Here is a 27,436-nt window from a genome sequence, read left to right as displayed (position 1 = left end):
AATGTTTATTTAATAAAAAACTGAACAATTCACAATTGTCACAATCACAAAATAATATTATACACAAATATTAAAAGTTGCATACATAAACAATACTATTTAAACTCATAAATATACAGACAGAGAAAGCAATATTAGAGTAAAATAAAACAAAATAAAAGCAACAATAAAAATTACATTCAAAGCAGTACAATGTAATGTAGCAGTGGCGGCTCGTGACTGCTCATCCGAGGGGTGCAAATTCAAAATAAGTGTTCGGAGTGTCATGTGTATTGCTTGTGTTTTTAAAATGTGTTTGTTGCTTCATGTAAACCATGTGCATCACGGGTTTAGTCAAAACACGTGATGCACATACACGCAGAACACATATTTTGAACCACACAAATGACTGGCTATATACATGTTGTGACAAACTTTGCATCGAGTGCTCACAAAAAAAGAAGTCACCACCTGCCACTGTAATGTAGTAAATATTTAAATAAAATAAAGCAAGATCAATATAGTTGTTGTTCAAGAAATCAGTCCTACACTGCTAAATAATGACTTTCTTACATAGTATTTTTGTCTCGTTTTCAGTAGAAATATTATTTAAATAAAATGCTTTTTCTTGATGAACAAAATGACCTAAGAAAATAAGTCTAGTTTTAGACAAAATAAATAAATGCACACAATTTAAGTGAATTTGTGCTTAAAACAAGCAAAAATATCTGCCAATGGTGTGAGAAAAAATCTTAAGTTTTCTTTTTTCTTAAAAACTTAATTCAAGCACAATTTTCTCACCCCATTGTTAGATATTTTTGCTTGTTTAGGCACAAATTTACTTAAATTGTATATTTTTGTCTAAAAACTAGACATTTTCTTAGGTAATTTTGCTCATCAAGAAAATACATCTTGATTTAAGAATTTTTAGTTTTTCTACTAAAAACAAGATAAAAATCCTAAGTTAGAAACTGATTTTTTTGCAGTGTAGATACAATTGCAGAGCTCTGTCTTGGAATTATTCAAGAATTTCTCACTGTAAAACCTAAAAGTTAACTAAACTCAAACCATTTAAGAAAACCGGTTGCATTAAACCATTTAAGTTTTAAAACACATAGATTTGAGTACTGTGAACTTAAACAAATTGAGTCACATGCAGTTATGCACTTATATTTAAGTTCACACTAACTAAATATAACTGTGCATTATTGCACAAGACTTAAGTTCACAGTACTCAAATGTATGTTTTTTTTTAAACTTAATGGGTTAAGGCAACCGATTTCCTTAAATGGTTTGAGTTAAGTTAACTGTTAGGTTTTACATTGTAAAGCATATACTTGTCAGCAAAGGTAACGTTGATGCACCCTCATCTGGACAGACATCTCTTTGGAGCCCTTTGGAAATATAAAAGTACATATAAGTATTTGGCATAATACTAATACACATACACATACACACACACGACAAATCAAATGACATAGAATTAAAGTTGTACATTTTAGAAAGTTAACATTAAACCAGTGGTTCTTAACGTAATTCCTGGAGGCCCACTGCCCTGCATGTTTTGTATATCTCTTTTATCTGACAGACGTAGTTCAGTTCATGGAGATCCCTTCTAATGAGCTGATGATATGAATCAGGTGTGTTAAATAAGGGAGACATACAAAATGTGCAGAGCAGTGGGTCTCCAGGAATAACGTTAAGAACCACTGCATTAAACTGTACAAAGATACAACAATATATGATCAAAGAACTTCATAATATACATCTTCTTACTTCATTTTCTGTGTTGATGTCCTCAGAGTCTCTGTGTTGTTCTGCAGCTTCATTACAGTAGGCTACTTCAATATAGTTGTCTATCAAAAACAGAATAAAAAAAATAGAATCACATACATCATAACACATCTATTTACGATTTAACCTTTTTAATTTAATAATTTAATTATTAAACTTACATCATTTTGGCCAGATTGCAGTGATATCAATTTCTTCAGTGTCTGGATCAGTCTGATGTTTTAGCTTTCACTGTTACTTCATTATATTTCTCTGGCAAACACAGAATTAAAAATCAAAATCACATATCACAATACATCCGTTTACTATTTAACATGTTTGATTTTAATTTAATGTAATCATTGAATGATTAAACATACATCAGCTCTACCCAGAAACCTCTTCATCGTCCACAAAGTTGACCACAGTGTACATGACCTCTGTAAACACAAACATGTATAGACGTCATATTTAAAAAGATGAAGAACAGCAAACATATAACGTTTAAATATATTATGACTCCAAGCTTCTTTACAATTAGCATCTAGGTTCTCTTAAAGTGAAGCTGGCTTTGTTACAAATCAATATAAAGCTATTAAAACAGTCTTGAAAAATAAGCAGCATCTACCAGAACTGAATGAGCTTTTAAAACAACAAAAGATCGTCAGTACCATTTAAAATAGCAGAGAGACACTTGCTAGCTGCTAACATTTCAAACACACGAGTTACTGTTGTTTTGTTTGTTTTAAGCAAATAACGTCTCATCTTGGCTTCTTTAAAGTTTTGTTTTTAAAAATTTAAACATCGAATTGAATCTTTTAACAGCCCGGTTTGAATGTTACTTCGCGTCTTTTTAACCTCATGTTTACCGCTGTGTACCACGTATAACCTTAATGTTTTACTGTTTGTGGTTTAAATTCAAACAGTTCTAGTATAAAGACAAAAACGAATCATAGTTAATAACATAATATGAACAAATAGGCAACCGATCAGCGCGATGCAGACAAATGAATTAAATCAAACTTACCTTACTGTTAATGAGCAAACAAGAGACGGAGTAGTCCAGGCAGTAACGGTTCGCGATTTTGAATTTTCCCGTCAAGCCCATAGGTTGAGCAGTCGCACCTGAAGGGTGGGGGCAGATGAGTAGGTGCAGGTGCATTCTGGGAAATGTAGTCCTTTTCTTTAATATACTTTTTATAATCCGCGTTTTCACACTATGCATTGTTCTTTATACTTGATTATTAATAAAAAATAAAAAATATTTTTATAAAGTTTATTACGTTTACAAAACATGTTTAGTTGACAAACATGTTAACAGTTATTTGGAATGATGCTCAGATTTTCTTAAATATAAAATCTTTGTGAATCAGCAGCACCTTCTTGATGAAATACAAAACTCTTTAAACATGCCTCAGGAATTATCTCTGGGTTTAGTGGATTAACTGCTCATCATTGGAAACATTGAACGTATACCTAAATTAATTCTTACTTAAATATTAGTAAATATAAACTAATGCTGAGTTAAGACATGTAACTTACTGAACTTACTTAACTACAACATGAACTCAAATTAATTTATTGTAAATGACTGCATTAACTAACAATGAAAAACATGTCGTAGTTAATGATGACTCTTCAATAGTTTATTATTAGGATATGCTGTAACTCAGCATTAGTTCATGTTAAAGTAAAAATACATGTATGTCTTTTTTCACTGTGATATATGGACCCTTATTATATTATAAAGTCCCCATCTCTTTTGTTTAAATTGATTGATTGAAGACAAACATTATAATATGTGGTCTGACTTTGTGCAAGCATGCATTATCAAATGCTAAAAGTTACCTCCTCAGATAGACTTGAACATTCATTGGTGCCCGAACATTTTCCTTACAAGGGCCAAACCTGACTGAGGGCCGTGGGCCAAAAGTAAATGTTGTTGTGTTATATTAAAATTAAAGTTGCCCTGATAACCCCTAATTTATAATTTTCTAATATTTTAAAAAATAAATAAGCAAACACTACTCTGTTTATGCATAACTAATGCAGTTTTATTTTCCAAGGCTGTTTGTAGGAAAAAGAAATCGTTTTGCCAATCAATTTTAAATATCCTTTTCTCTGTGTGCCACTGCCGCAACCTCTTCATTTTTAGCCTATATACCCGAGTTCATTAGGTTTTGTGATGCATTTTATACACCTTCAAGTATGCATGAAACATAAAAAAATTTAAGGTCTTTTGTGGGCCAACTTTGGGCACCTCTGGACTAGAAGTACAGTAGCTGACAGGTATCTGCAGATATGTTTACCCGAGTTTGTCAGTCTGTTTCACCCAACATGTTTTGCATCCACATGTGAAAGACTGTCTTTTAGATTATGGACCTGTCTATTGATATTTTTGTTTCTATTTTAAAAGATTTAATGAAATGTTAGGGTAGAATTATAATAACAATAGAAACAATGAACTTCAAATCATGAGACATCAGCAAAAATAAGCAGCTTTACATTTCACTGACTAATTTATCAACATCCTAGCTAGCAAAAATGAGTTACATGATGTCATTTGAACGGCTTCCTTTAAACGATGTATGCAGCATTGAGAGATACGTTCACAATATTCTGACCTAGGGCAGTTGGAGACATGTTTTCAAAGTGTTGGAAATATATATTCTGAAATAACATTTGTTGCATTTCTCTTGAGTCAGAGACATAATTTTCACACATTAAAATTGTAATTGTGTCCATTGAATTTTAGTTATTTTGAATGATGCTTAGTTTCTTAAATAGACTAATTAAATTATATTAATAATAAACATATTTAGAAAACACAGTTCTTATGTACCACAATACTGTATGTGCTGTCTTAAAGAGACATGGTTAACCCCCCACCCCACCCCACTCAGCTCTGAAAACAAAGAAGACACCTCTACCTGTGGGTCATTAACATATAAAAAGCCGTTCACACCTCACACCCACCGCTCCTCACAACCAGCTGTAAGGATTCCTGGAAACTTCCACCAGTTCCTACATACATCCACAAACGTAAGGTTTCTGGATGTTTCACGGGTTTACTTTGGTGTATTACCTTTCCAAGCACTCTGCCTCAAAAATCTGGCAAACCTAAAGTTTAGCAGGGATTTCCCATTCCGTATTTGTCCGTATACAGCTCTTTTCATGCAGTGGTGGGCATCTATTTTATCATAAACCCTTTCGATGCGTGTGCAGCAGGCACATATTTTGACATGACGCATGATGCACATAGGTTTACATGACACGCAGAACACACACGTTGACAAGACGAGCCACACACGTGACGGCTAAATACATGTTTTGAATTTGCGCCCCTTTGGAAGAGAAGTCACCGAACGCTACTGTTGACAGTGCATTACTGATGTTTTTTGTCAGTATGTTTTCCATAGGAATCGAACCCATGACATTAGTGTTGCTAGCACAACTGTGCTACAGGAGCACTGTATAATGAGTTTCATACAGCCTGTCAAGAGTCATATTTCATCACAAAACTAAAAGAAAAAAATGTCAAGGTGCATATACAGTATACTGCATTTACAGCATGTAATCTCTGTCAAAATGACCTTGATATCATTACTATTGACTGAGTAGGGTTAAAATCAATGGTTGAAATCAAACTTTGATTCTTATAATCTTAGTTTATGAGATTTAACCTAAACATTCACAGGCATGGTCACATATGTACATATAATATGTAGTAGTTGTTGTACTGCTTATTAACCCTTACGAAAATTAACCATGGTTATATTGTGGTAAAAGTGTAGTAACCATGGTTTTTTGGTGTATTGATTACTATCAGCAAAACCATGGTTTTACTACACTTACTATGGTTTATCTATGGTTTTTGAAAACCATGATTGTCAAAACCATGGTTATTTTGTAGTTACTATGGTTTTACTACAGTAACCATGTTTTTTTGGTTTTAACTGTAGTAAAACCATGGTTAATTTTCGTAAGGGTATTTGTATTATATTGATCCAATATGAAATTGTCCTACACGTTGGTTCTCATGGTCTACATAAATACAATTTTAAGACTCTTTGGTGTATTTTGAGCAGTTTGAACTTTTTTATAATCTTAAGTGGAAGGTTTCTTGTAAGGTCGCTTATACCGTTCCAATTCCTTTTATTGGGAGATATAAAGGCATAAAGGAGCTGGAGATAGACAGAAAACGAGCGGTTGGAAAAGTGGACTGCTGTATGTGGTTTAACTAAATGAGGGTAATTATCCAATTTGACTGGAGAGAGGACAGTTTAAGCCATGGATTATACACTAAACTCAGGTGAGTGACTGTCTGTATTGCTCTACTTAAGCTGTAAATGAAACCCAGTCTACGTCAATATTCAGTGTTTGTGGATTTACTTGCAAAAACTTTACTTTTTTGGTTAGAAATCTACAGTATGTTTATTTAGATAGCTCAGTAAAAGTGAGTGTTTCTTTTCCATGTGATGTTGTCAGTGTTTGTTGTTGCTAAATGTTGACTTTCCACAGAAAAATCGCCACCTGACATTAAATGTGTGTGTGTGTGTGTGTGTGTGTGTGTGTGTGTGTGTGTGTGTGTGTGTGTGTGTGTGTGTGTGTGTGTGTGTGTGTGTGTGTGTGTGTGTGTGTGTGTGTGTGTGTGTGTGTGTGTGTGTAAACATGCTTTTAACATTCTGGGATCCTTTGAGCATTGCATCGTTTTGAAATGAATTGAGAAGGAAGTGATGTGATATCCCAAGAGGAAATTTCTCCAGCTTCGAATACATTAATATATAAATTTCAGCAGTAAATCGTTTATACAGAAGGTAGAGTGGGGAGAAAAATCTGCCAGGCCTTCCTGCAGTAAATCTATACAAACGCACAGAGCTGCACAACTGTATGAATGACACCAAACCTGCTCTGAAATCGTGTACTGTGACAGAACATACTGTACACTGTAAAAAAAATGCAGCATGAAGTTAAAACAACTTGCTTTTAAGTCAATATTACCTACTATTTTAACCTGTGATAAGTTGACATAACTTATAAAAACAAATTATTTATTAATCAATAAACAATTAATTTTTTTAAGTTAAACATTAAAAATATAAGTAATCAAACTCAAATATTTTTGAATGATTGAGCCAAAACCAAAAAGCGTTAGGTTGTAGGTTGTGTCCCCTGCTTAACGCTCAAGAGTTCCTAGGGACATTTTGTGCCATTCTGATTTTTATTTTTAAACCATCTTGAATGCAATGATTGAATATTGCCCAAAATTACCAGAGGTTAATCATTTTTGAAAAATTGTATAATTTTGTCTTCAGTTTTTAAATTAGCTTAAAATGCCTAACCATTGAAAATCATTACAACTACCATTTTTGACCCCCCCATTTATCTTAACATAAACTAATGCATACCTTTATCTCAAGATGTCATATTGGTTTACTGGCCTTCAAGTTTTGATTTTTATACTTGTCCACCAGGTGGCCCTACATTTTACCATTCCATACATACATCAAAAGTTCAAACTTTTTTGCTATTTTCTGCGAGACGCATTGCTACTGAAAAGATAAAACTTTGTTGTTGAAAAATGGTGTGTGTGTAAAAAAGTGTGTCTGATGGGAAAGGGGTGGGGATGATGTCGGTTTGGGACTCTTTTAAAGTCCTGCCTTTCAATTAAAAGACCCAATCATTAATCGATAAAGACTGCCTGCGTCTGAAACCGCGTACTTCCATACTACATAGTAGGCAAACAGCAGTAGGCAAATTAATAGTATGTCCGAAACCTCAGTATACATAAAAGGGTAGGCAAGACTACAAGACTATTTCTTGTGAGATTCAGAAGTACGTATACTTACCGTAAATAGCGTCCGAAACCGCGTATTTACCTAAAATATAGTATGAGAAACAGTATGTGGACAGAGCAGTATGTTCGAATCCTCAGTATGCATAATATAATGCTCCATTCAGACAGACAGCGACCAGCAGTAGCAGAGCGACGCAATCTCATTCTCATTTCAATGAAAACCGGGCGACTTCCGGCGGTACGAGCGAAAGTGTATGGGCGTGTCCAGCGACGCGAGAAAGTTAAGAAAAGTTTAACTTTATGCAAATGTCGAGCGAATTTCGTGAGCGACTACCAATGAGAACAAAGCAGTGGAGTTCACGTCATCATTCTCTCGTCAGTTACTGGAGTGGATGGTACTCATTTGTTTATGACAAGCAGATTTAAAAACGCCTCATTGAAAGAGACGAGCGACACACAGCGATAACGTCGCTGGCTGTCTGAACGAGGGGTAAGTAGGTGAGAAATCCTTGGATGCCCTACTTAGTACACCCAGATTCTGAAGCAAGCATTGATGGGCACTTCTATCCCAGTTTTCCCATAACGCCACGGGAAAGCAAATCAAATGTGTAATGTAATGACGTATTGGTCAGCATTTTTCATTATTATTGTGCATAACTGTTGCGGTGGGCTAGCAATGTAAATCTGGGGTATGATATCTTAGAGATATCTTACTTATTTAATATTTTTTTATTATTTTCTTCTCCAAAGGCGAGATCTTTGAGCAGCTACCCCGACCTCTCATTTGACATTTCAACAATTGCAAACACTAACAGAGACCGTACGAAGTAGAGTTGTTAAGTTACTGATGCAATCAGTGCACCTGTCCCTCATACAAATGAATACGCCTGTAATTAGGCTTGTTCGAGTTCATGCAGCACCGCAAGAACCAACAGGTGGATGACAAAAACCTGCTATGAAGCGTGTATACATTCCTAACCGTAAAGCAATGTTGGTTAATCAGAACCCATTGCAGAGTTTTTCCCTCAGCACAGGCCAAAATCTCTGGGTTCACAAGCTACACAACAACGACGCAACTGCAAAGTTTAAAAAAATCTTCACCCTGGCAGGAGTTTTTATAAAAGTTTGGTTTCAATAGTTCGCGTGTGTACATACGGCCAAACTGCATAGATAAAGGTACGCTTTAAAAATACCCGTGTACGTTCAGTTCAGACAGAGCCTAAGAAACAAAAGTTATAGTACAGCTGATGTCAGGTTTAATTGTTGGGCAGAAATATGTCATTTAATTGGGATTTTATCACATGATTTTTACAGATATCTGTCTTCCCCATATAAGTAAATAGGAATTTAGTATTGCATGTCTGAAATAACTGCCCGGAGGCATTACAAACATGGCCGCCTAGTGGGGTGACTTCCCTAAAGAGACTTTGGTGATATTGTTGGTTGTTTACTGGGCCAACTCATAAACACGTTAAACATTTAGGACGGTTTCACATTTGGTGCGATTGCCTGGTCCGAACCCAAGTTCGATTGCTCCCCCCTCCCCATGCCCCCCATGGACTGTGTTCACATATTATTTTTGCATCCGAACCGCGGTACGCTTGCATCATCAAGCTGCAGCCGGCGCGTTCTCATGTTGCTTGGCAACCGCTGTAAACTAGAAGACGACAAGTGTGATTGACTAACTGCAAGCAGAGAGATGATTTCTGAATGCCTCCGCAAAAATTGACGTCGGCGGACAGACCGTTGTCATCGAAACGACTTTAGTATGTTTGCGGCAGACAGACGAAAGTGCGTTTCTGTATTATTTCTTTGAAAACAAAACCAAAGGTTTAAAACAATAAGAACAAAACTCAAGCAAGCATTCTATGCATTTTGTTTTCAAGGTAAGTGCACGCACACAAACACACACGTCTGTTTTGGTGGGACATTCCATATAATACATAATTAACAGTGGTTCACTTCCGCGATTTGGTACGATTGCGCTCACATTAGCAGCAAACCGATCTGGAGTTCACATGAAACGAACCCCAGACCACCCTTTTTAAGCGGACTCGAGTACGTTTCGCGGGTGCGCACCCAAATTCGGAAGACAGCGTTCACATCATCCAAATGTACCGAACTCTGATGTCAATCGAACCGGGGTGCGCACCAAAAGTGCTAATGTGAAAACGCCCTTAGAAACATGCAGTTGTTTAATAATTAATGTTAGAAGTTTGTTGAAGTAAGAACAATAGTAATACTGTAGTCATAACCATTTTTAATAAAAAATAAAGATGGAATCAAATATTTCCTTTCATATGCTGACACATTTATCTTCAGCCACAAACTACACTTGCAGGTAAACACATTCTCAAAATATATGAGATACATTCATACATAAACATCCCAACAAAATACCAAAACTCTTTCGCTCTATCCCTCTCGTCCGCCACTGGTCAGCAGTGCAGAGAGATAAAGCACATGTCAAACTCTGCCTCTCGCTTTTTACAGGAAGTCCAGCATCTGATTGACTGCCTCATGTGTCTTTAAATAACAGTTTTTATGAATCCTGTGCTGTAGAGAGATAAACTCCTGGAATACCAATGATGTTTTTGAGGGATGGAGTTATTTACTTTGCAAAAATGGAAAGTATACGCTACAAATGTTTGCTTTTCTCCGACAAAGAGAAATCATCCGGAGCAAATAGTTCAGTGAGGAAACGTAATGTGTTTATTTGGTTTCTGACGTGAATGAAAAAAACTAATTCACTTTACAATTTCCCAGTGCTATTATTAAACGCTATATAGTGTAGGGCCTAATGGTTTTTTTCATACTTTATTTCCTGTGTTGAATACACTGCGGAAATTTTCTGGGGGGACGGCGTGAGTATCAAAGTTTGCTTCTGGGTTATTTTGCTCTGAATTTTCATAGGGTGTAACACAGCACAAACCAAAACAATTATTTTTCTTAATAATTGTTTTTAAAACTACCAACTAACATTTGGTCCCAAACTACTTATCCCCTATTGAGTAATAGCTCGGTTTGGCTTTGCATTTGTTTCATTTGATTTGATTTCTTGACTCATTTTTTATTTTATTTAATTATGTCCTCAGATCAAATTTTATGACACAGAAATCTGTAGGGAAATTGATCACATTTCTCCACTACAGTATATAACTGTAGATACAGATAGTCAAAAAAGTGTACTTAAGTACAGTACTCAAGCAATTTTACTGCGTTACTGTTCACGTTTGAACAGATCACACAACAGCTGAAATATTTTGTTGTTGACGAAACCTTGAATTGGTTCTAGGCCCTGTTTGTACTTTACTGGTGGAAAGTGCCAAGTTTATCAGCAGCTCAGTTTTTCGATTGTTTTGATGTCCTTTCCACGTCCTGTATTCTGCCAAGACAGCAAAGACCGGTACAACAAAGAGCGAGCGAGAGGAAAAGAGATACATCAGAAAAGACAGAACAGTACTAAATTATGTCAAACAATGTAAACGTGAAATGACTCAATCTTCAAACTAATCGAAAAGAACGAGTCTTCATTTTTTTGTTTTTCTCTTCATTTGTCACTTTCTTGGATGTTTGAGAGAATGGAACAAAAGACAACTTGATGAAACAATCCCATTCAAGCCCACAATCTGTCCATCGCTGACTTTCCTCATTCTGCACGCCTGCCAATCAAAATCACTGATCATTATCACCATGGAGACAGAAGCTATAATGAGGTCATTAGTTAGCCTCCAAACAATCTTGAGGAACTTCAGGTTATCAGAAAGTGAGTCACTTGCTAAAAAAGTTTTCTTCACTTCGAAACTTTACAGTATATCGAGTCAAGGTCAGGGGACGGACTGGTTTTAAAATGGTATAATTTTTTTCTCCTTATTAGTTTGTCTAATTCTCTCGCAGACAGTGCAAATCTTTCCAATTAGCGAGGCCAGTGGTCTGGAACAAAGAGACGCACACAATGTCTTTACGGGATTAGCCACAGTGTTTTTCTCCCACCATGGATCTTCCCTCATTAAAATGCTCTGGAAATGCAGAATAGTACACATCAATGTTACATGCACGCACAGCTCTTACGGTTGTTCGCAGATGCTTTATATTGCATAATAGGCTATGTTATGTTGTGAAAATGCAAAAAAAACCTATAGGGTTATACATCTTTTTTTTATTCTTTTTCGTAAATACTGTCACGACTTTCTGCGTTTTTCCGTGATCGTATCACAAATTTCTGTTTACGTGTCATTGTATTGGTTACTCAACTGCTTTTTCTATTTTCAAACCATTTTCGCTTTGGTTTAGGGTTGGATTTGGTGTTTGCGTTAGGATGTCACTTTAAGTATTGGTTTATACAATTTTTTCTGATTTTTAAAATATTTTCTACATTTTAAACCATTGTTGCCTGGCGTTAGGGTTAGAGTTGGGTTTGGGTAAGGATGTCATTTTTTATACCATGGTCTGTTTAAATACTCGATTCTGATTGGCTGGAAGGTGTGCATTAAAACCGTTTAATGCACAGGTAGTTCCAGTCAGTTTGATTACAGTTAGAAATTAATCCGCTACTATAAACATTGGTTACCATAGTAACACAGTTACACTTGCAGAGAGAGCGAGAGAGACAGAGCGAGCGAGCGAGAGAGACGTAAGTGCGTCTCTCTTTAAAGTGCGCCGGTTTTATTTCACACTTTACATAAATAAATGACATGATTAGTTCAAATAAAGATTGCCTTGTCACTGTCAGTGTTGCCTGTCATTCATAAATTATTTTAATAAATCAATTAAAGAATCATTAAGTTAGCTATATGCAGAGGCGTTTCCAGCTTTGAAGGACATTCGGGGCTAAGCCCAGACATATTAAATACAGGGATCACTCAAAGAGTGTATAAAGTGTATAATAAGAATATTAACGTGATCTGTAGCATATAAAAGTGTACTCACCTAATCGCGGCGGGTCGCAGGAGTAAAATGTCATAAGAACTTTAATCTTTCATCTCAAGTAGATTTTTGCACGTGAGTTTTACTCCTGAATGAGCTGATGTCACAGAACCGCCAAAATTAGATTATTAAACTGCTGCGCCGAAGGAATAACGATTAAGTGATAAATAAACCTACAATACTGTATACCTACTGTATAACCATCTTATTTATGTACCATACAGAACGTCTAAAACATAATATAAACAGAACATCTAAAACTAAATATACGTATTGCTGCTGGAGACTTGCCATTGGCTGTTGTAATTGAATAAATAATGAGGTCAGTGTAAGAATAGATTACAGGAGCTATTTTGGGGATGTTTTTATAAATATTACTTTGTTTCATGGTATTATGTTTTATATTATTACGTTTAATGTTATAATGCGTTATTATAATTATCTGATTTAAATATTAAAGATACTTTTTCAAGTTACCGTTGTTGAGATCAGTGTTTCCTTTCCCGTAGCTAAATAAGATCTCGTTAGCTCCTCCCCTACCTGTTGCATATTCAACAGAGTGGCAGAAACGGAATAGCCCATAGGCTACCGACAACAAAGAAACGTATTCTATGGGCTAGATATTTTTTAAGACCTAGCCCTATGTCTATTTCTAACAGACTGTATGCACTATGCAGTAAAGCCAAAGCACAATGAAATAAGACAACTTGATTTAAAAGGTTTACATAGGCTTTTTTCCGGTTTCATATTTGTCAGTCAACTTTTCAAAATACATTCGAAGCAACGAGGGGATAGACTTTAAAAAAGAGACGCACACAGCCACAGGTAACTCGCGCATGCATCTCTCTCTCTCACTCTCTCTCTCTTTCTCTCTCTCTCGCTCTCTCTCTCCCTCTGGTCCTTTTTCAGTTCTCTCCTCTGTCTCCCTCTTTTACTAATGAATTTTAATAAATGTGATAATTCATTTAAATAAAAGCAATACAATGGCACTACTTTATTTAAAGCGGACGGAGTGCGAGCCTTAACTTAAGAAAATGACCGTCATTTTTACCCGTCTGTTAAAAAATTACACTGTAAACATTATTTGCAGCGTTAACTTGGCAAATAACCAAGGTATAAGCGGGATAATCCACGGCTAGCCATGCATTAAAGGGTTTTAATGCACTTCGCAGAGGCAAAGTGCATTAAAACTTTGCCTCCGCTACGCGTCGGGTGGTTCTTCGCCTCTACGTCGTGCATTAAAACCCTTTAATGCATGGCTAGCCGTGGATTATCCCTTACATATAAATCTAACCCTAAACCAAAGTGACAATGGTAAGAAAATAGGAAAAAGCAGTTGAGTAACCAAAACATGACAAAGACGCGTAAACAGAAATTCGTGATGCAATCCCCAAAAAATTAGGAAATTCGTGACAATAATACGAAAAAGAACCAAATAATTATGTGCCTATTGGTATGTAATTTCTTGAGATGGGCTGGTTGAAATGATGTATAAATGACAACAAGTGTACTGTATATAAGCAGCTGCCTACAACTATAACAACAGGGTTTGTGTGAATTTTCAGCCTGATCTTACAGCAATTTGTATGTATTTAATGAGTGGACTAATTCACGTGAATTCGTACGATATGAATTATACAAAAATGCAAGATGTTAGAAAAAACAACAATGAAATCTGGCCCTTAACCCCAACATCACAGGAGTTAAAGCAAAATATTAAAAAACGTATGAATGTAGTCCTACAAATTGATATGAATTAGTCACCTTGTAAAATAGGCCTACGTTAAAATTGCCATGAGATTGGATTGGTTTTTTTCAGGGTAAACAAGCCCCTGCTTTGACAGTAAGCTAAATTTGTTCACCATTATTTCTATTAAAGGAATAGTTTATCCAAATATAAAATTTCTCTCATCATTTACACAGCACATCCTCAGATATCACCATTTCTTGCATGTTTCGTCACCTATCTCTGTTTCCATGGCTACGTGATGCATCCATAGCTAAATAAATAAGCTCAAAATATTAGCAACCATATCGTTTCACTTAATAAGACATATTTTAACCCACTGAATTCATTTGGATTACTTAAATGATGGATTTATGTGCTTTTTAGAGTTTCGACATGTTGACCCCATATCAGAAGATAACGATGGCATTTAAAAAAAAAAAAAGAATTTATTTGTGTTCATTTGGAGAAAGGAAGTCCTTTACATTTGGGATGGCAAGAGGTTGAGTAATTTTTTTTTATATTTGGTTGAACTGTTGCCGTAGAATGTAAAACTGTATTTACAAAGGCATAGATGAATAATAAAAATTCTGTACATGAGCCTCAAACACAGTTGTTTCCTCCTCCTTATATAAAAGCATCCAAAAGACAGCTGGAAAACAGACCAATCTCAACTAAACACTGACTGACGTTACAATCGGGATGTACGACCCAACATTAAATAAATTACAACGTTGTAACAATGTTAAAAACATAGTTGTGACTATAAGGTTAACGCTATATGCTAATGCTAGTTAGCATTAGAAGTTCTACTATTGACATTACATTACGTTTTGCAGGTCCATACTGTAAAATAAAAACGTACATCTCAGACACGTCCATTAACAATCTCTGAACAATTGATTTTTCCTCAAAATCTGTATCTTTGTCTGATAGAGGCTCAAACATAAGGTCTGTTTACACACACACACACAGAGCTACTGAAAAGAGCCGCTCTGTGAAACAGCCAATCAGAGCAGAGCTCAACATTATTATTCATGACTCTTTTACATGGACCATTTAATTCTAAGGGCAATTCCTAAAGTTGTGAATGGACATGTAAAACTTTTTCTTGATAATACCTTGTATGTAGATATCAGAGAACAATTTAACATATTATTTCAATGTGGTCTTCGCTCCTTTAAGACTTTTTGAGCAGGTGAACACATGAAATATCAATGCATATATTGTACTAAATATACATGCTTAGAAAACGTACATCAAAATCTCACAAGCAAAGATACATATTTACAGTGTATTCAAATATATGACAGCCCTGGGTCACAACAACCAGTGGCGCACAAAGATGAACTAATATGCTAAGCAAGTGCCGCAGGTGACAGAGACACGGCCATAGATTCACACAACACGGAGCTAAATATCTTCACTGAGCCATGTAGCTGCTGTTCAGCAGGCAGAAAGGACTAGTTAACTATATTCAGTACTGAGTTTGCATCTACAGTTATATACCGTAGGGGAGAAATGTCACTATAGATTTCTACTTAAATGTCATAAAATTTGATCAGATTTGTTTAAGTCACAACAATAGACAAACATGGTCTGTCTTTATTGTACACACATCATTATTGAGTTAAATCCTAGATTTACATTCAAATGAAAGTTGAAACCAAGACAAAGCATCTGTAACACTGCACATGATCAGAAGAGTATGAAGATTTTACACTTTCTTATGAAGGAGGATTGTGGCACCTGATTATCAAGAAGTATTAGGTGACACAACTGTCTTAGCTTTCATTGGAGAGACTAGACAAACTTGGTTTAGCACTTAAGAATGGACATATGAACTGGCAAAGGTCTCTCTCTCTCTCTCTCTCTCTCTCTCTGTCTCTTCTCCCCCGTCTGCCACTTGACGTTATCCACCATCATGACCTCTGCTGTTTCCATGGAGATGTGAGAGTAGTGCCATACTCAGTCTTTTAATAATTAACATGTCTTGAGAGGGAAGATGTTTCAGGAGAACCTTTCAGGTATATTGCTGCTCCTCAGACGTACCACAGATCTTTCACACTGCAGTATGACTGCTTATCACCAACCATATGGCCAATATGAGCCTCAAGAGTCTGTTTCAATGATCAGTGCCCAGATACATGAAAGTCCTTAAACTAAGATTTTCCTTAGATATGAGGTTAAGGGTACCCTTAATAAAAAATTAGTTGCAAGAAAAAAAGTGTTCACTTATGGAACCATAAGGCTGTCAATAAGTATTTACACTTAAATGCTAAAGTATTACCTTAAGTTCTTGCTACAAAGTCCTTTTTGCCTTAAAAACATAAGGGTCTAAAAGAGGTCCCTAAAAACACGCGATGGCTTGATTTTATGGTTATTTAAGTATTATGGTACAGTGATGCCTTTAAGTGACATCCAGAGGTTTTTGGTGTACTACTAACTTAAGGTCGATACATATAGGGTGCAGTTTCCAGAGTTTAGATTAATCCAACTAAGCCTTATTAGGACATTAAAGTAGTTTTTACCAACATACCTTACAAAAACACACACACACACACACACACACACACACACACACACACACACACACACACACACACACACACACACACACACACACACACACACACACACACACACAATAAAGGTGTGCATATTGAGACAAAACAATGCACTCTTAATTATGCTCTGAGTTATTTTTAACCCAATGCTGGGTAAATATTGGACAAAAAACACATGTTGGGTTATAAATAAATCTATGCTGGGGTTATTGTTAATAAAACCATGAGTTGAAACAACCCAGCATAGGTTTATTGATTAACCCCGGATTTCCACCGACTGCGGAGCGGCTGCAGATCAGCTCCGCTGCGTTACGGCTCCGCTGTGTTACGGCTCCGCACTCCGCCGTCCGCCAATACCCACCAGATCCGTATTTGTTGCAGAGCGGCTGCGTGCTGAAGTGACGAGGACCCATGAGGTCTCGCAAATTCACGTGATGATGTAGTACCTATGATCTAGTACCTAGATACCTAGTTCTGTCTCTGCCCATTATGCCGTTTAATTATGACATTTTTACAAACCAGCCCAGATCACAACACGAGATCTCGCGTAGACAGAGCAGTACATCAAATCCATCCAAAATCCAAAAATAAGAAGGCTGCTAACCCTTACGAAAAAGAGGTATACTTCAAGTTCATTATATTAAGTATACTTAAGTAATGTTGGAGTATAGTTTTAAGTATACTTTATGTAGTAAGTGTACCAACATTTATGTTCTAGTAGTAAACTTGTAAGTGTACTGCTTGAATACCGCTTGGGACTAAATTGGCCCACTTTTAGTATATAAAAGTATACTTCTAAGTGTACTATAAGTGTAAGAGTAGTCAACTTTAAGTGTACAACTAGTGGACAATTAGTTCTTCATTTGTACTGCAAGTGAACTCATGAGTATACTCGTAGTTTTCTAGACTTATACTTCAAGTGTACATGCAAATGTTCTGTTAGATTACTCTTAGTAAACTAGTAGGTTACTAATTTTGTGCTGCAGGTATACTTCCAAGTGTTTTTTTAATATACTTTTAGTTAACTAGTAGTTTACTAGTCATATACTGAAAGTGTACATGCAAGTGTTCTGTTAGTGTACTCTTAGTAAACTAGTAGGTTACTAATTTTGTGCTGCAGGTATACTTCCAAGTGTTCTTTTAATATACTTTTAGTTAACTAGTAGTTTACTAGTCATATACTGAAAGTGTACATGCAAGTGTTCTGTTAGTGTACTCTTAGTAAACTAGTAGGTTACTTATTGTATACTGCTTGTGTAACAAAGCACTGAGGATCCATCTGCAGGTTTTTATTAAACACACTCATATTCCAACAGGCAAGGTCAAACAACAGTAAACACAGCACTGTAGGGCAGGCAAATCTCGTAGTCATGAAACAGGCAAAAGGGTCAGCAATGACAGCCGGTACAAATCAAGACTTTGCACTGACTGAATGTTTCCAGAGAGTTTATATAGGCTGTCCAATGAGTTTCAGGTGGCAGACTAATCAGTCCAGGTATGCAGGATTATGGGAAATGGAGTCCAGAACGAAAGTTAATATTCAGGGGATTCAGCCATATATATAGATATATATACACAACCTTAAATCAGAAAAAGTTGGGACACTGTAGAAATTGTGAGTAAAAAAAGAATGGAATAATTTACAAATCTCATAAACTTATATTTTATTCACAATAGAATATAAATAACATATCAAATGTTGAAAGTGAGACATTTTGAAATGTCATGCCAAATATTGGCTCAATTTGGATTTTATGAGAGCTACACATTCCCAAAAAGTTGGGACAGGTAGCAATAAGACTATAAAAGTTAAATGTACATATAAGGAACAACTAAAGGACCAATTTGCAACTAAATTGGCAACATGATTGGGTATAAAAAGTGTGGCAGTGTCTCTTAGAAGTCAAGATGGGCAGAGATAGTCTATATTCTATTGTGAATAAAATATAAGTTTATGAGATTTGTAAATTATTCCATTCCTTTTTTACAATTTCTACAGTGTCCCACTGTAGTGTCCCATTATATATATATAATTTTTGTATTTATTATTTTTGTTTGATTAGCTCACTGATAGCATACGAACGATTTAGCTTCAAATTGAAAGTACAATTAAAAGGTACAAGTAAAAAAATTGTACTTTAAGTGCAATATATTAATATTTATAGTATGATGTTAAGTTTACTTAAAGTAAAGTTGATTAGTAAACTACTAGTTAACTAAAAGTATAATAAAAGGGAACTTGCAAGTATACCTGCAGCACACAATTAGTAACTTACTACTTTACTAAGAGTACACTAACAGAACACTTGCATGTACACTTTCAGTATGAGTACACTAGTTAACTAAAAGTATAGTAAAAGAATACTTGCAAGTATACCTGCATGCAGCACAAAATTAATAACTTACTAGTTTACTAACACTAAAGATTCTCCATAAAGATAATATACATTTGTACATATACTTTCAAAATTTAAAATATACTGTTTCTAAAGGATGCTAAATAATGTATTTTATTAATATGCTGTCAGTGCATTATTATAATGATAACTTTAACAGATAAAGTAAACCTAAAATAAACTTTAAAATAAGTTCAAATTAGTATACTTTAAAAATTGCACAGAACTTTAATTCCAATTATATTTTTTAAAGTATACTTTTAGAAAATATACTAAATTATAATTATTTTGAAATACGTTAAAAGTTTAATTGTAAGCAAATATGTTGTAAGCATACTTTCAATATATTCAAAGATGGTACATTTCTTTCTAAGTATATTTGTAATGTACTATTGCAAAGTTAAATATACTTGAAATACAATAAAGTATATTTATTTTTAACCAGGGCTATTCGTATGGCTTTTTGCAGCTTTCTTGATGTACTTTCGTTGTTGCATTTTTACTTTATACTTTTAAGTATATGTCAGTAAACAAGTATAGGCCAAATATACTTAGACATTTCAGTCAGTATAGGTCAAGTAAACTTTAATACAATTTAAGTATATTTCTGAGAAGTACCTAAAGTACATTTTAGAGAAGTACATAAAAAGTAAACTGAAAGTATACTTTCTTATTTTAAGTTTAAAAGAAAAATACTTATAGCACACTTCAATAAACTTCTTTTTCGTAAGGGCAAACATTTATTTATGCTCTATCTTTAATGTATTTATTTGAAACTCCCCCTGGCTCTGTTCTTGTCTATTATTTGTTGTTTCTGTATTAATGACTTTATTTGTGTGTGTTTGTAATGTTTGTATTGCAAATATTTAATAAAAAAAACACGAGTTTGCGCGTATTCAGGTATGATCAGGCGATACAGTCATGGCTCCGCCCTGCGGATCTGTCCGGCATCCGTCAAAAATAGAAGCTCTGCGTATTTGTGCCGGAGGGCTGCGGATGGCCGGAGCTGTGACGGATTCGGAGCGCAGTCAGTGGAAATACACACATTGACTTGAATGGAAACCGATTGACTCCGCCGCCGTTCCGCAGCGGATCCGTAGCCGTTCCGCAGTCGGTGGAAATCCGGGGTAACTCAACATGTGTTCTGTCCAATATTTACCCAGCATTGGATTAAAAATAACCCAGCAGAATTTAGAGTGCATGGTAAACTGTCAATTGTACATAATGATATCACAGTACTTAGATGGAACAAAATGATACCTGCTAAAACTAAGTAATAATTTACCATGAAAGTAATAGGTTAGCATAAAAGTTTAATGAGAGGGTGAAGATGTCTAAAATATTTCACCCCCCAAAAAAGAGAGAGAACTGACAGAATCAATGGATGTAGAGCAAAAAGTTTAGGGATCATAGAATGTTTAGAGCTCCAAAGATTAATGCACTGGTGAAACAATCCACTCATGGAGAGAGAGAGAGAGAGAGAGAGAGAGAGAGAGAGAGAGCGAGAGAGAGAGAGAGCAAATAGACGCGTTTAAAGACTTTAATGGAAGGCCAAGTAATCAATGCTGCCAACAATTGGTCCCCACAAAGTTATAAGTACCAGGAACATGGACACACACACACACACACACACACACACACACACACACACACACACACACAAATATATATTTGGTTCTGTGTCGGCGTATTCATCCTAACTCAAGGACATAAAGTCAGAGTGCCTAATGGTTTCATTGTAAATAAACAATCTCACTTTTGTGTATGAGTAATCTGTGTTGAAGTGACTGCTGTAAACAGTACAGTTGTATATATTGAATGTCATAAGCTTTTGTACCCATAATCCCTCCCAAACTCATTTTTCTTCACACTTTCAGTTGCATCTGTCTTTTATTGCTGCTCTGAAACATTTCTACCCCAAAGTCCTAAACTCTTTCTGTTTCAATTTTCTCTATAACACAAAGTGCCAAATTCACTAAACAGCAGATTTTGCTTAGAAACTAAACATTCGCAAATCAGTTTGTAATATTAAATCAAACCATCGTCAGTTCTTTTTAGTACAAAACTACTATAATCTGATTTTCCATCAAAGCTTCTCACAATGTTACAGAGTGATCGAAGCCAAGTGCCTTATCCAACTCATTCTAGCAGCGGACCTGCGCAAAGCATTGTCTGACAACAGCATAAGCGGATTATGTTATGTATTGTTATATATACAGTATATTATTCAGATTTAAATGCATGCTTTCATTTCGGCTAGACTGTGGCTGTCAGAGTAAATGTAAGTGTATTAGATTACACAATACAGTATGCATACTTTGAGCACTTTGTAATTCAGTTATGCGGAAAGCAGTCACAAGCTGTACTGAAGGCTGTGATTCAATGATATATTATTTAGGTGGGCTTTGAAATGACCTGGTATGCTGCTTGGCTAATAGTGTTACTTCCAAAGTTTAACTGCAGGTCTTCATTTTAGTGAAACTATTTCAAATATTTAGCAAAGTTACTTTTGCACTCTTTGTTAACAAATCAATTGCTTTGAATTGAATTTCCCTACATCACATGTGTACATGTGCCCTGTGCCCCCGCGTCCTCCTATGACCAGTGAAAATGCCCTGAGCCTCATGAATTCAAGTGACGGGAAAGCATGACAAGTACAGTAAAGCATAGGACAGCAGGCAGACAGAGAAAAACAAACATAATGCATGCCTCATATTGACAGTAATATCACAATGACTCAGACTTAAACATGACCTGATAACCAAATGCAATTCAAGAATTTGGGGTGGCACATGGATTTAGTGGATAGCACTGTTGCTTCACATTAAGAAGGTCCCTGGTTTGAGCCTCAGCTGGGTCAGGTGGCCTGTCTGTGTGAAGTTGGTACCCCCACAATCCAAATACATGCAGGTTAGGTGAATTGAAGATGCTAATCCTTCCCAAACTTGTGTATAGATTAACTTTGTAGACTGAGTATGTATATATTAACCAGTTCTCAAATAAATATTTTATTTTATTGACTTGATCTCAAAACAGCTTCATAATCATTCCATAAACTCCTCTACAGAAAATCGTTATAACCCCACCAATGTTAGTTGAATGCATTCATTTGTGTAAAGGAGAAAAAAATCACTGCAATCATTTAAAGGCACAATATGTAAGATTTTTGCATTAACTCTTTCCCTGCCAGCGTTTAAAATTTTTTTTTTTTGGATTTTCACAAAAGTTTAATGGCTTCCAGATTTTTAAAAATATATATATATATACATACAATATATCAAATGAAAGAACAGATCCTCTGCAACAAAAGAAACAAAATTAAAAAGTTTAATCCTATCTTCATTTGTTCTCTTTTTATCACCTCTCAAATATGGGTAGGTATCTTCAAAAACTATAATTGAATTTTTGTAAAGGACTTTTGTTAGAGATCAGTTTTGATTAAACAATGATTAAAACATACACAGTGTTTTAACTGATTCTGAATCAATGAATACTTTAGTGTTGTGTACAGTGTTGGGGAAAGTTACTTTTTAAAGTAATGCATTACAATATTAAGTTACTACCCAAAAAAGTAACTAATAGCTAAATACTACATTACTTTTAAGTTACTTTTGCGCTTCTTTTTCTTACTTGGCTGAGGCTTGATCTCTTTCAGGCCTTGCAGGTGTTTTTTATGATCGCAAAAATGTCAAGCTTTGGCCTGCCATCTCAGTTTCTGACTCAAACTGTTTCCGCTCAGGCGCACAGAGTGCGTAATTCTACGTTAATATGTTCAGTTTAATTCATGTCATTATTTCATTTTTAAATTGAATTAATTTAATTAATTAATTAACTCGCATTACTTTTTTTTAAAAGTAAATCAAATATTAATGTGTACATTTATAAAGTAATGCGTTACTTTACTCGTTACTTCAGAAAAGTAATATTATTACGTAATTCGCGTTGCTTGTAATTTGTTATCCCCAACACTGGTTGTGTATCCACCTGGATAATAGCGAAAATATTGATTGCCTTAAAAACTCGTCATTGTCAGGGAAGCGTTTTCTCTTAATTGACGAGATAACTCGTCAATGGCGGAGAAAAAGTTAAAATATTCAACAATTAATAGCAGGGTGTTATAATTTTTTTCAACGGTACTTACATTATCCCAAATGTTTTCAACACGGTTTAAATCCAGATAATTTGCAGTTTTAAAGAGCATTTTGCCCCTCTTCATAGGGTCACTTGTTAGTTTTGTCATGTTCAGGATATCAGTGATTTCTGCTTTAGCTGGCATAAAAAACATAGATACTGTATGTTTGACTTCATGTGGCACTGCGCGGATTGATCAGTATTACATTAAACTATCACAAGAGTATTGCTTTCAATTCCTATCGACAAGACTACAACTCCAATCATTCCATGCTCTTTAACAGCGGCATTAAGATGCGGCCGTTGTTGATGTTTAGTGACCTCTAGCAGTGAAAATTACATATAGTGCCTTTAATGTTTTCTAAATACATTATAAATGTTAGCAATGTATTGTTTAACACGTAACAAAGACTGTAAACTATGTAGGACTGAGTTTTCCACATTTCTGTGTTCAGGATTATTTGCGCGGGGCTAAAACAGTGGATGCACTGAAGCCACTGAGCATGACACTGCCCCTAACACAATTGCGAGCATCTATTCAGTTTGTAGCGGTATTTGAAAGCTGAGACGGCAGCTTTCCCGTACGTCTAAGAGCAGAGACAGCTGCTTATTTTTCCAAGATTTTGATTAATTATTTTACTTATTTTAGTTTTTTATCATTCAAATTCGGCTGGGTGGTTAATGAGACTTTTTTCTGGGATGTGACAAACTCAGAACACACATTTAATATCACTTTACATTGATATTGGAACATAGTGGGACCCCTCAGGGTTTTCCTCCAAAAAGAGACTTCCGCACCACTTTGAACACTGGTCCTGATCTACTTCAAAGCTAAACTTAATCGGGCTCACTAGACTCAGACTTCATCTGTAATCTAACATTTCACACCGTTCCCCTCACTTCTGACTCTACAGCTCTCTTGGTCCTCAAGTGTGTGTCGTTTTCATTGGCAGATTGCTTTAATAGCCTCTCTCACACAATTCAATGTGTTTCGCAGCCCCAAAAGAGTCTTGGTAACTCAGTATGACACCTAAGAAACAAACCAGAGACTTTCTTGTCTATAGTTTTGGCACTAAATACTTTATGCCACCGCCAATCCTAAATGTCGCCTCTGTTAAAACTAAATGTCACTGTACAGTAAGATCAATCATAAAAACAAAAAGCGACTGAATCAGTTTGGACGCAGCTATCTATTATTAGATTACTCATGATGCACCACATTATACAACGCGTGACAATATAGTTTTGTATCACGGACAGACAGCAAGCTGAACTGTTTGTTTGTGTGGGAGAGTATGGATGGCTCTTATAGCAAGCCTTCTGGACTGGATGGATAAAGCTGTAGAAAGTTTAACACTCGTGCATTTGGTGTGTGCTCTGGGTGTCCATGTGTGTGGTACGGTGATGATAAAGGGTTCACAGAGGCTGCCATGGATACAGAAATCTCTGGCTGGCAGGACGGCAGGTCCGATCCTCGGGATAAATAAATACATACATCACAGTAACCTAGAAATTAGACACAGGGACAGTGTCCCTTTAGCCTGACATTGTCATACTCAATTCTAGTCAGAATTTGAGTATGATACCGCTCCATTGGGCTATGAATATGAGGCGTGTCTCAACCGAAAAATGCCTCTGCACTCAATTGGACAGACCTATGACCAATCAGAGCACGGAGTGTGTGATGTATGTTGAAATTACGTCTTTTGCAATCTGACCGAACTGATAGTTATTTCGCTACAATGACACTAACTTTGTGATTATACTAAGTCTGAGTTAGCGAACGTACATCAACACCCACTATGTTTACAACATTTCATTTATATCACAATATTAAGTATTTACTAAGTCATACAGTCAGACTATCTCTTACCATTTGTACGTTAGGTGAACTTCATCCATGACGATACCCATTACGTTTGCTTGAAAAATATCGGAGCCTAGCATGTCCCTCCACTTATTCAGCAGCCACGATTCCGGGGTTCCGAAAAGAAGCTGGCAACGACCGCTAATTATATCCATCTCGTCGTGCACGCCGAATTGCATCGCCGTGATAACCATTTCAGTTGCTTCTTTTACTTGGTCCTCCATAAGTGAGACCAACTTTTGCCGAATCTCGTAGGATGGACGGCAAAAACATCTTTTCGATCAACAAATGCCTTGATCGCGTTTCTCTGTTCCTCTTTTTTAAACAATGCTCTGTCGATATCTTTTAGAACAGACTCAATGTCAGAATCCACACATCTCAATTCTACAGCCATTTCGTTGCAAATAGATTCAACACACGCGCTCTTTGGTGATGTAGTTGATTACGTTACTGTTGATCATCTGTCCATCATCATATAAAGCCCACCCTGACAATTTGATTGGTCGACCAGCTTTGGGTTTCGCATAGTCGCTCCTCAACAGAGAAAACCCAGACCGATCTTCCCGTCCTCAAAATGTTGTGGACGCGGCTAAGATCGGCTGGCACCCAGGCAAGTGTCCCTTGCTTGTGTGTGTATTTTGATCGACTGCACTGTAAAAAATAATACACTGGATTTACTTAAAAATATGGTGCATCATTTTTGCATCCACTTTTTTTAAGTAAGTTTTACTTGAAATTTTAAGCAATTGCATAAGTTGCTTAAAATTCCATGTCAAACTTATTTTTTTTTAAAAAATGGATGGAAAATTATGCACTATATTTTTAAGTAAATACAGCCTTTATTTTTTTCAGTGTGTATGGTATAAAACAAAAGTCTTTGACTAACCTTTATAACGCTGACACAGAATATGGAAAAACTGTCTATCGGGTAAAAACTATGTACTGGTACATTGGCCCAAATATGCATATACAGTAGACATTGCAGTAATACTGTATATACCAAAGATATTGGATATTAAAGGATTATTCCACTTTCATTAAAAAATTATAATAATTTACTCACCCCCATGTCATCCAAGATGTTTATGTCTTTCTTTGTTCAATCAAGTTGAAATTTAGTTATTTGAGGAAAACATTCCAGGATTTTTCTCCATGTAATGGACTTGTACCTCAACAGTTTACAGTTTCAATGCAGCTTCAAAGGGCTCTAAACAAAGCATAAAGGTCTTATCTACAGTGTAGTGAACTGATTGTCAGTTTCACCCCACCCAAAAAGTTTAAACTTCTCATCTTGCACAAGCCATATGAAGCGCCATCACATATGCAAAGTGTTAAAAAAAGAATGCTCTGACTAGTTTTATTATACAAATTAATATCTTTGTGTCAGTTTATTGTTTAAAATGATCTGCATATGTAACGCGTGACCTTTTTGATGCGATTATGTAATACGTAAGGTCTTGCTGGTGCGCCACACATGGCTAGTGCAAGAAGAGAAATTGTGGTTTTAAAAGTACATATTTTTATTTATTTTTTGGCGAAAATTATGATCATTTTGCTAGATAAGACCCTTATGCTTGCTTGGGATCGTTTCGAGCCCTTTGAAACTGCATTGAAAGCTACAACTTTAAACTGCATTGAAATTGTAAACTGTTGGGGTCCAATAAAGTTCACAAAACGGAGGAAAATCCTGGAATAAAAAAAAAACGTTTTCTTCTCGACTGAACAAAGAAAGACATGTTCGGGTAAATGATGGCAGATTTTCATTTTTGGTTGAATTATACCTATAAGAAAGCAATCCATTAGCATTTCTCAAATTAAAGTCTCAAATTAAGCTACTTTGCCGGTGCAGGACATATAGTGCCGCAGAGATGATGCATTTTTTGTAGGCTAACCTGGAAGTCAGCGGGATACTGGTTCCCTCGCAAAAAGCCCATTCATTTCCTAAACAAATAAGCTTGCAAAAAATAAGCTCTGTGTTGACACTGGAAGTGTCCGCTAATTCCCCAGTTTGGCCTACAAAAATTTGTCATCACTGCGGCACTCAATTGCAAGCATACATAACATTCTGAGGAGTTAATGTCATGTGACGAATCACTCTAAAGCCACAGGAAAATGACATCATAACAATCCTGTTAGGTTTATGGCACCACAAAACAATGCACAGTCTCAAGCCATATACTTAAATCAGAAAATTCAGTTTTTGTAGGACTCTGTCCCTCATAAATATCCTTGCTTAAATGCAAGTGAATGATAATACATAATGTAAGAAACTTT

The 27,436-nt window shown here is 35.8% G+C and overlaps 1 protein-coding gene and 1 long non-coding RNA gene across 2 annotated transcripts in view; both read right to left on the bottom strand.

The window, feature by feature from the left end:
• xkr7b (XK, Kell blood group complex subunit-related family, member 7b) overlaps window positions 1-27,436 on the bottom strand; it is a 75,804-nt gene that overhangs the window by 16,735 nt on the left and 31,633 nt on the right. The window lies entirely within an intron of this gene.
• On the bottom strand, window positions 10-3,839 carry LOC135775741 (uncharacterized). The gene is made up of 5 exons (XR_010543926.2): window positions 2,780-3,839; window positions 2,133-2,192; window positions 1,935-2,025; window positions 1,756-1,835; window positions 10-1,373 (listed from the first exon to the last, which is right to left on the bottom strand). It is a non-coding gene; the product is annotated as an uncharacterized lncRNA (long non-coding RNA).

Source organism: Paramisgurnus dabryanus, chromosome 21, assembly GCF_030506205.2.
Source record: "Paramisgurnus dabryanus chromosome 21, PD_genome_1.1, whole genome shotgun sequence".
Classification (NCBI taxonomy): domain Eukaryota; kingdom Metazoa; phylum Chordata; class Actinopteri; order Cypriniformes; family Cobitidae; genus Paramisgurnus; species Paramisgurnus dabryanus.
The sequence above is the reverse complement of the archived record's forward strand: the minus strand, read 5'-3'. Positions and strand labels throughout refer to the sequence as shown.